Here is an 11,062-nt window from a genome sequence, read left to right as displayed (position 1 = left end):
CAGCTCAAACAGAGAACAGTTATGGAAAAAAAAAAGAACAAGATAAGGAAGCTAGGCTAGGATGGGAAACGGTATGAGTGGAAGGGTAGAACTATGATAAAATAGAAACACAGAGCGAGCCTTGGTAGGCTACATGGGCTGTAGCCAACTCACTAGAGAATTAGGCAAGAAATCACCCATAAGAGATGCCTTCACCCGGACACAGAGCACACCCCAATACAGACACCCCAAAAGGCATGTCTGGATGAAGGATGAAAGGGGTCAATCAGTCAATGGTATTTATTGACCACTTACTGTTTGCAGAGCACTGAACTCAGTGCTTGGGGGAGTACAATATAACAGAGTTGATAGACACATTCCCTGCCCACAGTGAGCTTACAGTCTAGAGGGGGAGACAGACACTAATATAAATGAATAAATTATGGATGGGTACATAAGTGCAGTGAGGCTGGGCGGGGATGAATAAAGGGAGAAAATCAAGTTGACGCAGACGAGAGTGGAAGAAAAAGAAATGAGGGCTTAGTCAGGGAAGGCTTCTTGGAGGAGATGTGGGGCGATGGGACTCGCCAGACCTGGGACTGTAGCAGGTCCTGACTTGAGCAGGTGGACACCTGAAGGGACAGCCCAGCCGCCACCCCGGGGATAGTCTGTCCTAACTCTGCCAACTCGAAATTCCAAGTTCTCAGAAGTCAAGACTTGTCTGTCACTCTTCCTCAACCAGAATGTTGGCAGGATCATTTCCTGGGATGACCAAACCCTTCCTAATTAGAGGGATTTCTCTCCCCCTGGATGTTCAGTGCGGTGGGTTGCAGGTGGGTGGGGGGAAAGGGAGGTGGGGCACGCCTGCTGCCTCTTGGAACATTTGTCGAGGAATTGGGCGCAACATAATTGGGCTCAAGAAGCTGCTTGGGAAGCAGCATGGCCTAGTGGAAAGAGCATGGGTCTGGGAGTCAAAGGACCTGAGTTCTAATTCTTGCTCTTCCAATTGCTTGCTGTATGACCTTGGGCAAGTCACCACTTCTCTGTTCCTCAGTTTTCTCAATTATAAAATAGGGAGGCCCTCATGCTGGAGCAAATTCTCTGTAGCCTTCCATTGGCTGCTGGGAGGTCAGTCCATCCCATTAGCCAATCAGTGGTCACCACCACCAGCATCCACTCCTCCTGGAGGGGAATGCTGGGACTCATCATCCTGGGTTCACGGCCACCATGTGGCCTGGGTCTGGGGCTTGAGTGTGCCGGTCAGAGGTGAGGGTCTGGGATCAGAACCCCACCGAACCCCAGAATGCAGGGGGTGGAGCCCAGGTGCTCCCCACATTGCAGAGCTGACTCCAGAACGCACAGGGTGGGGGAAAAGGGAAGCCAGAAACAGGGGCTGGATCATCAAGGAGAAGGCACGGGGGAATGTCAGTAATTTGGCATCGGCAATCCAACCTCTCTGGGTTGTGGTTTTGTTCTCACCAACGTCCCAGACTCGATGCCATCCTCTCCCCCGAGCCCAGACCCTCAACCCGCCACCCTGTACTTAGGCATCCCTGGACTTCAGAGTAGCGGTAACATTTACTGAACACCCACTGGGTGCAGTGCACTGTATTCATCTCCTGACTTCCTTTGTAGTTCTGCCCATCAAAATATCATCGGAAAAGGTGGGGCTAGGCAAAGGAGGGCAACTGTCTCCATGGCAACTCTTCTAAGGCCGGGAAGAACATCCTCCTTTGGCCAAGCAGTGGGTCAGAGTGCATTCTAAGTCCGAACTTCCCCTGAAACTCCCCCCGTCCTTCAAAGACCTCTTCCTGATAATAATAATTCTGGTTGTTAGCTTAGTACAGTTCTCTGCACACCGTAAGTGCTCAATAAATATGATTGAATTGAATGAATGAGTGCCAGGCACTGTACTAAGCACTGCTGGGGGAATACAAGCAAATCGGGTTGGACACCATCCCTGGTCCTAATGGGGCTCACAGCTTTAATCCCCATTTTACAAATGTCATAACTGAGGCCCAGAGAAGTGAAGTGACTTGTCCAAGGTCACACAGCAGACAAGTGGCAGAGCCAGGATTAGCACCCAGGCCTCCTGACTCCCAGCCCCGTGCCCTGCCCAGTAGGCCACAGCACCTCCTGAAATATCTTCTTCTCCTGAGTCTTGGGCCGGCTCCTCTCTGGTTCAAGAGCTTTGGAAAAAAGAATGTGTCCAGTCCTAGAGAGCTGCTTATGGGAGAGACCCACGACACTGTGCCCCAAACCCACTCAAAAAAATCTGATCTGGGCATGTCACTCCCCTTCTTAAACAACTCCAGTGGTTGCCTATCAACCTCCGCTCCAAACAAAAACTCCTCCCTCTAGGCTTCAAGGCTCTACATCACCTTGCCCCTTCCTACCTCTCCTCCCTTCTCTCTTTCTACCACCCACCCCGCACGCTCCGCTCCTCCTCCGCCCACCTCCTCACCATCCCTCGGTCTCGCCTATCCTGCCGTCGACCCCTGGGCCACGTCCTCCCGCGGTCCCGGAACGCCCTCCCTCCTCACCTCCGCCAAACTGATTCTCTTCCCCTCTTCAAAACCCTACTTAAAACTCACCTCCTCCAAGAGGCCTTCCCAGACTGAGCTCCTCTTCTCCCTCTACTCCCTCTGCCACCCCCCCTTCACCTCTCCGCAGCTAAACCCTCTTTTTCCCCTTTTCCCTTTGCTCCTCCACCTCTCCCTTCCCTTCCCCACAGCACTGTACTCGTCCGCTCAACTGTATATATTTCCATTGCCCTATTTATTTTGTTAATGAATTGTACATCGCCTTGATTCTATTTAGTTGCCATTGTTTTTACGAGATGTTCTTCCCCTTGACTTTATTTATTGCCATTGTTCTTGTCTGTCCATCTCCCCCGATTAGACTGTAAGCCCGTCAAATGGCAGGGACTGTCTCTATCTGTTGCCAACTTGTTCATCCCAAGTGCTTAGTACAGTACTCTGCACATAGTAAGCGCTCAATAAATACTATTGAATGAATGAATGAATGAATGAATGAATGAATGAGTTCACTGCCAGGGACACGTGTGGATAATGATCTGCTGGAGTTATTCAAGGCATCCCAGAGTGGTGGCGGGGAGGAGAGGGGAGACACGTGGAGTGCGACAGACATCAAAATGTTGAGACACAATTTCTCCCTTTCATTTCATTGGGCAAATCACCTCACTTCACTTCTCTGGGCCACAGTTTCCTCAACTGAAAAATGGGGATTGAGACTCTGAGCCCTATGTGGGGCAGGGACTGTTTCCAACTTGATTAGCTTGTGTCTGTGCCAGTTCTTAGTACAGGGTCTGCACATATTAAGCCCTTTCCAAATACCACAATTTTTAAAATTGAGGAAGTAAATGCAAGGAAAATTCCAGACTGTCAGCTCGTTGTGGGCAGGGAATATGTTATATTCATATATTCTCTCGCCCCCCTTTCCCTCCGCCGCTCTCGCTCCACTAACCCACAGCCCTGGATCACCTCCTCTGTCTGCCTCCTACGCTCCTATGCTCGAGCTGCTGAGCGCTGCTGGCGAAAGTCCAAGCACCAAGCCGACCTCACACACTTCAAATTTATCCTTTCCTGCCTTAACTCTGCCCTCTCCTCCGCCAGGCAAAACGTCTTCTCCTCTCTCATCGACACCCATGCCTGCCACCCCCGCCGATTGTTCCGGACCTTTAACTCTCTCCTTAGGCCCCCTGTTCCTCCCCCTCCCCCATCTCTCACCCCCAATGATCTGGCCACCTACTTCCTCACGAAAATCAACACAATCAGGTCTGAGCTCCCCAAAGTCACCCCTCCGCCTCTCCCCTCCCCCCACCAACCCTCTCCCCTACTTTCCCATCCTTCCCTGCAGTATCCTCAGAGGAGATCTCCTCCCTCCTCACAAGTGCCACCCCCTCCACCTGCGCCTCGGACCCCATTCCCTCTCACCTTATTAAAACCATCGCCCCTGCCCTCCTACCTTCCTTAACTTCTATTTTTAACCACTCAATCTCCAATGGCTCCTTCCCCTCTGCCTTCAAACATGCCCACGTCTCCCCCATCCTAAAAAAAACCCACTCTTGACCCCACCTCCCCCTCCAGTTATCGCCCTATCTCCCTACTACCCTTCCTTTCCAAAATCCTAGAACGAGTCGTCTACAATCGCTGCTAAGAATTCCTCAACTCCCATTCTCTCCTGGACCCCCTCCAATCTGGCTTCCATCCCCTCCACTCTACCGAGACTGCTCTCTCTAAGGTCACCCGTGACCTCCTTCTTGCCAAATCCAATGGCTCCTACTCCATTCTAATCCTCCTTGACCTCTCTGCTGCCTTTGACACTGTCGACCATCCCCTCCTCCTCCATACCTTATCTCACCTTGGCTTCACGGACTCCGTCCTCTCCTGGTTCTCCTCTTACCTCTCTGGCCGGTCATTCTCGGTCTCCTTCGCTGGAGCCTCTTCCCCTCCCATCCTTTAACTGCTGGAGTTCCTCAAGGGTCAGTTCTCAGCCCTCTTCTGTTCTCCATTTACACTCACTCCCTCGGTGAACTCATTCGCTCTTATGGCTTTGACTACCATCTCTACGCAGATGACACGCAGATCTACATCTCCACCCCTGTCCTCTCCCCCTCCCTTCAGACTCGCATCTCCTCCTGCCTCCAGGATGTCTCCACCTGGATGTCGGCCCGCCACCTAAAACTCAACATGAGCAAGACTGAGCTCCTCATCTTCCCTCCTAAACCCAGTCCTCTCCCAGACTTCTCTATCACTGTGGATGGCACGACCATCCTTCCCGTCTCTCAGGCCCACGATCTTGGTGTCATCCTTGACTCGTCTCTCTCGTTCACCCCACGCATCCTAGCCATTACCAAGACCTGCCGGTTTCACCTCTACAATATCGCCAAGATCCGCCCTTTCCTCTCCACCCAAACGGCTACCTTACTGTTACGGGCTCTCGTTATATCCCGGCTAGACTACTGTGTCAGCCTTCTCTCTGACCTCCCTTCCTCCTCTCTCACCCTGCTCCAGTCTATTCTTCACTCTGCTGCCCAGCTCATCTTCCTGCAGAAACGATCTGAGCATGTCACTCCCCTTCTTAAACAACTCCAGTGGTTGCCTATCAACCTCCGCTCCAAACAAAAACTCCTCACTCTAGGCTTCAAGGCTCTACATCACCTTGCCCCTTCCTACCTCTCCTCCCTTCTCTCTTTCTACCACCCACCCCGCACGCTCCGCTCCTCTGCCACCCACCTCCTCACTGTCCCTCGGTCTCGCCTATCCCGCCGTCGACCCCCGGGCCACGTCCTCCCGCGGTCCCGCAACGCCCTCCCTCCTCACCTCCGCCAAATCAATTCTCTTCCCCTCTTCAAAACCCTACTTAAAACTCACCTTCTCCAAGAGGCCTTCCCAGACTGAGCTCCCTTCTCCCTCTACTCCCTCTACCACCCCCCCCTTCACCTCTCCGCGGCTAAACCCTCTTTTCCCCCTTTCCCTCTGCTCCTCCACCTCTCCCTTCCCCTCCCCACAGCACTGTACTCGTCCGCTCAACTGTATATATTTCAATTACCCTATTTATTTTGTTAATGAATTGTACATCGCCTTGATTCTATTTAGTTGCCATTGTTTTTACGAGATGTTCTTCCCCTCGACTCTATTTATTGCCTTTGTTCTTGTCTGTCCATCTCCCCCAATTAGACTGTAAGCCCGTCAAACAGCAGGGACTGTCTCTATCTGTTGCCGACCTGTTCATCCCAAGCGCTTAGTACAGAGCTCTGCACATAGTAAGTGCTCAATAAATACTATTGAATGAATGAATGAATATATGGTACTTCCCCAAGGGCTTAGTACAGTGATATGCAAACAGTAAGTGCTCAATAAATATGATTGATCGATTGAAGAAAATGTGTTGGTTGAAAATTGGTGAGGTGCTTGAGAAGACCAATCAATCAATCAATGGGATGGATTGAGTGCTTGCTACGTGCAGAGCACTGTACTAAGCTCTTTGGAGAGTACAACGGAGTCTCAAGACATGATCCCTAAGCCCAGTGGGCTTGCAGTATTTATTGAGCACCTACTTTATGCAAAGCACTTTACAAAGTGATTAGGACAGTTCCAAAGATGATCCGGTCCAGGCCCTCAAGGAGCTTACTATCTAGCATGATAGCATGAGTGATGGACAGTAATGTAAGTAAAGAAGTAGGTAGAGTCAGAACGCACAGAACAACTTGTAAAATTCTGAAAAGTCAAATATCAGATTCTACTCAATCATATTTATTGACCTCAGAGCACTGTACTAATTGCTTGGGAGAACACAAGATGATAGATTTGGTAGACATGTTCCCAGCCTCAAGGCACTTAGAGCCTAGAGGGGGAGACAGAGATTAAAATAAATCACAGATATGTATAGAAGTGCTGTGGAGGGGGGATGAATTATGGGAACAAGTCAGGGTGATGCAGAAAAGAGTGGGAGAAAAGGAAATGAGGGCTTAGTCAGGGAAGGCCTCTTGGAGGAGATGTGATTTGAATGAGCCTTTGAGGGTGGGGAGAGTGATTGTCTGTCGGCTATGAATGGGAAGGGAGTTCCGGGCCAGAGGCAAGATGCGGGCGAGGGCTCGGCGGCAAGATAGACGTGATCGAGTCACAAGACATTAGCAGATTCAAAACCTGAAGAGAAAAAGAGAGAAAATCTGTCCCTGTCCTTCCCAGGGCTCACAGTTGAAGAGGGAGAGAAAGTAGGTGTTTTATAGTAATCATCATCATAATAATAATACTTGAGATATTTGTTAAGCACTTATTGTGTGCCAGGTACTGTACTGAGCACTAGGGTAAATACAAGCTAATCAGGTTGGACACAGTCCATGTTCCACATGGGGCTCACAGTCTTAATCCCCATTTTACAGATAAGGAAGCTGAGGCACAGAGAAGTGAAGTAACTTGCCCAAGGTCACACAGCCGACAAGTGGCAGATCTGGGATTAGAACCCAGGTCCTTCTGACTCCCAAACCTGTGCTCTATCCACTAAGCCATGCTACTTCCTTGTGGGAAAGGAACATGTCTACCAACTCTGTTGTATTGTCCTCTCCCAAGCGCTTAGTACAGTAAGATCTCAAGAAATACCACTGATTGATCCATGTCAGATCTGACAATCACATCCGTGGCTGATTAAGCTTTAGGTTTTTTAGTTCATTTATGTTTAGCTCTTCCCTCGAACTATGACTTTTCTGCTGATGGCTAGCTCCGTTTTCCTGACCTCCTGAACTGCTGCTTTCTGAATTCAAGACCTTCCTTCCTTCCTTCCTTCCGGCATTAACACATCTTCAGGAAGATTGATTGATTAACAATGTCAAGGTGCTGTATTTCATCGCGCACAGCTAAATCATCCAAAGATTGTTTTAATTCTGACCTTCCCAGGATACGATCGGGGAAATGGATTGGTTTCCCATCGTGGATTCTCAGCAATTTTCTAAGTGATTTGGAGCAGAAGAAAAGGTCAGCTCTTTGGGTATAAATGAAGACTCAAAGTCCTTCAGAAGGCAGAGTCACTCTTTCCATCTTTAGCCCCAATCGACATTGCCCGTGCAAGTCCTGAATGCCAACGAGTCTGCTCCTCTATTACCATTGCTAATCTCTTGCTGCTTTTTCTCACCACACCACCTCAAAGCCATGTTTCCTGGGAAATGTTAAAACGGCATTTATGTTTAACTGGCTCTCTGATGTTTACCGTTTGTCCCAAGACACCATATGACGTGAGCCACATGCAGTCTGAGAGTCTACGCCAGTTAAGGCCCTGGCCTGTCACCAAATCCTGTCGGTTCGACCTTCACCTAGTGACAGGGCACGTCCATTTTCTTATACTCTGTTTTTTATGGTGTCTGTTAAGTGCTTACCATGTGCTAGGTACTGTACTAGGCGCTGGGATAGAAGCAAGATAATCGGGTTGGACAGTCTCTGTCCCACATGGGGCTCACAGTTTCATTCCCAATTTACAGATGGGGTAACTGAGGCACAGAGAAGTGAATTGACTTCTTCAAGATCACCCAGCAGGCAAAGAGCAGAGTTGGGATTAGAACCCAACTCCGCTGACTCCCAGGCTGGTGCTCTTTCCACTATCTGTAATTCATCTTGATGCCTGCCTCCCACTGTTGACTGAAAGCTCCTTGTGGGGAGGGATGATGTCAACCAACTCTATTTTATTGCACGTTTGCAAGCACTTACTACAGTATTCCGCAACAGAATAATTCTCCGTAAAATCGCTAGTTGCTTAATTGAAAGATATGGTGGTATGAGTTGGTGGAAAACCTTCAGTGGTTGTTTAAAAAGTGCTATTAGTACTACTACTACTAACTATGGCATTTGTTAAGTACTTACTATGTGCCAGGCACCGTACTAAGCACTGGGGTAGATACAAGCAAATTGGGTTGGGCACCGACCCCATCCCGGGTAGGTCTCACAGTCTCATACCCCATTTTACCGATGAGGGTACTGAGGCCCAGAGAAGTAAAGTGACTTGCCCAAGGTCACACAGCAGACAAGTGGCGGAACCAGGATAAGAATCCATAACCTTCTGAATCCCAGGCCCGTGCTCTATCCACTATGCCACGCTGCTTCTCTGCAGTGGTAATACTACCTCTTCAAAACCCTACTTAAAACTCACCTCCTCCAAGAGGCCTTCCCAGACTGAGCTCCCCTTCTCCCTCTACCGCCCCCCCCTTCACCTCTCCGCAGCTTAACCCTCTTTTCCCCCCATTTCCCTCTGCTCCTCCCCCTCTCCCTTGCCATCCCCTCAGCACTGTACTCGTCTGCTCAACTGTATATATTTTCATTACCCTATTTATTTTGTTAATTTTGTTAATGAAATGTACATCGCCTTGATTCTATTTAGTTGCCATTGTTTTTACGAGATATTCTTCCCCTTGACTCTATTTATTGCCATTGTTCTTGTCTGTCTGTCTCCCCCGATTAGACTGTAAACCCATCAAATGGCAGGGACTGTCTCTAGCTGTTGCCGATTTGTTCATTCCAAGCACTTAGTACAGTGCTCTGCACATAGTAAGCGCTCAATAAATACTATTGAATGAATGGATGAATACCTCTACTCCTTCTAAACACTAGGGTATTTTCTTGCTTCCTCTCTTTACAAGACTATCTTAGGTACTTTGAGAAGAGGGGCTCATTCCTAATCCCCACCTGTGTATTCTCTCCCAGTGCTCAGTACAGTGCTCTGCACCTTACTAAAATCATATCTCCAAGAGGCCTTACCCAAAGAAACCCTCTTTTCCCCTATTCTCCCTTCTGAGTCACGCACACACTTGGACGTGTCCCCTTTAAGCACTTGATATTCACCCCACCCTCAGCCCTTTTGGAACAGCCCTGATTTCTTTTAATGTCTCTGTCGGACATTAACCATTTATCTTTTCTAAAAAAAACCACTCAATAATTACCATTCATGGATTGATCGATTGGAGGCCGCAGCAGGGTGGGACAGCAGACGGAGGATGGATTGAGGCCCAGAACTGGCAGGCTCAGGCAGAGGAGTGGAGGTCCTGCGGGAGGTGTGGAGAGCGAGCAACATTTCCTTATGTTATTAGGATGCGGAGCCAGGCGGGGCAGGGACGGGGATGGGAGAGAAGTAACAAGGGCACAGACAATCCTGTCGCCTGGACTGTAAGCAGCGTGGCTCAGTGAAAAGAGCCCGGGCTTGGGAGTCAGAGGTCATGGGTTCTAATCCCGGCTCCGCCACTTGTCAGCTGTGTGACTTTGGGCAGGTCACTTCACTTCTCTGGGTCTCAGTTCCCTCATCTGGAAAATGGGGACGAAGACTGTGCGCCCCATGAGGGACAACCTGATCACCTTGTATCCCCCCCAGCGCTTAGAACAGTGCTCTGCACATAGCGCTTAACAAATACCAACATCCAAAGTGACTGAGCTGCCCTCTCCCTCCTCTCTGCCCTTGGTTTCTCCAGAATAATAATAATAATGGTATTTGTTAAGGGTTTACTATGTGCCGAGCACTGTTGTAAGTGCTGGGGTATTATTATGGTACTTGTTAAGCACTGGGGTATTATTTTGGTACTTGTTAAGCGCTTACTACGTGCCAAGCACTCTTCTAAGCACTGGGATAGATACAAGGGAGTCAGCTTGGACACAGTCCCTGCCCCAGATAAGGCTCACACTCTTAATCCCCCATTTTACAGAAGATGTAACTGAGGCCCAGAAAAGTGAAGTGACTTACCCAGGGTCATGCAGCAGAGAAGTGGCAGGGCTGGGGTAGATACAAGGTAGCCAGGTTGTCCCACGTGGGGCTTACAGTCTTAATCTCCATTTTACAGATGAAGTAACTGAGGTCCAGAGAAGTCAAGAGACTTGCCCAAGGTCACACAGCAGACAAGTGGCAGAGCTGGGAATAAAACCCATAACCTTCTGACTCCCAGGAGGGACCCAGAGCCCAGGGGCTCCGCAGAACGGACAGGAGTCTCAGCCTGTCTAGAGAATCGAGGGTCCCAGATTTGGTCAGGAAGAGGCAGAGACCCTTTCCCTGAACACTAACTAGTCCCCTGGCCCCAGAACAAGTGTCCCTGCCGCCAGAGGGGGCAGCCCCTCCTTCATCACGCACTTGACCCCGGCTCCCCGTGGCCAACCCCCTCCCCCCGGAAGGAGCCAGCCGAGACCAAGGTCTGAGCCGGGAAGCAGCATGGTCTGGGGAGTCGGCAGCTCGAGGGGAGTCTGGGGTGCTGTGGGGGTGGTGCAGTCCTGGGGAGTCCAAAGGTGGGTGGGCAAGCAGTCAGTCTCTCCTCCCAGGTTGGCACCTCCCTCGTGTCCACCTGTGCCTCGAGCCGCTGCCTTGGAGAAAGAAGGAGCAAGTCCCGATGGGTCAAATGCGGCCTTGGAGGCCTGGGCCAGAGTCCCTCCGGGGGAAGTTCGATCCCTGGCCTGCAGATGGGGCATAGGGAAGAGCAGACCCAGACCCTGCCCTCACACTGCTGCCATACAAACCTCTTGAGGGGGCTGGGCGGCGCGTAGCGTCGAACATCTGTCCCGCGAGGCTGGAAGTCGCTTCCCAGGCTTGGTCACGGGTG

This window comes from Ornithorhynchus anatinus, chromosome X1, assembly GCF_004115215.2.
Source record: "Ornithorhynchus anatinus isolate Pmale09 chromosome X1, mOrnAna1.pri.v4, whole genome shotgun sequence".
Taxonomy (NCBI): domain Eukaryota; kingdom Metazoa; phylum Chordata; class Mammalia; order Monotremata; family Ornithorhynchidae; genus Ornithorhynchus; species Ornithorhynchus anatinus.
Note: the sequence above shows the minus strand (reverse complement) of the source record.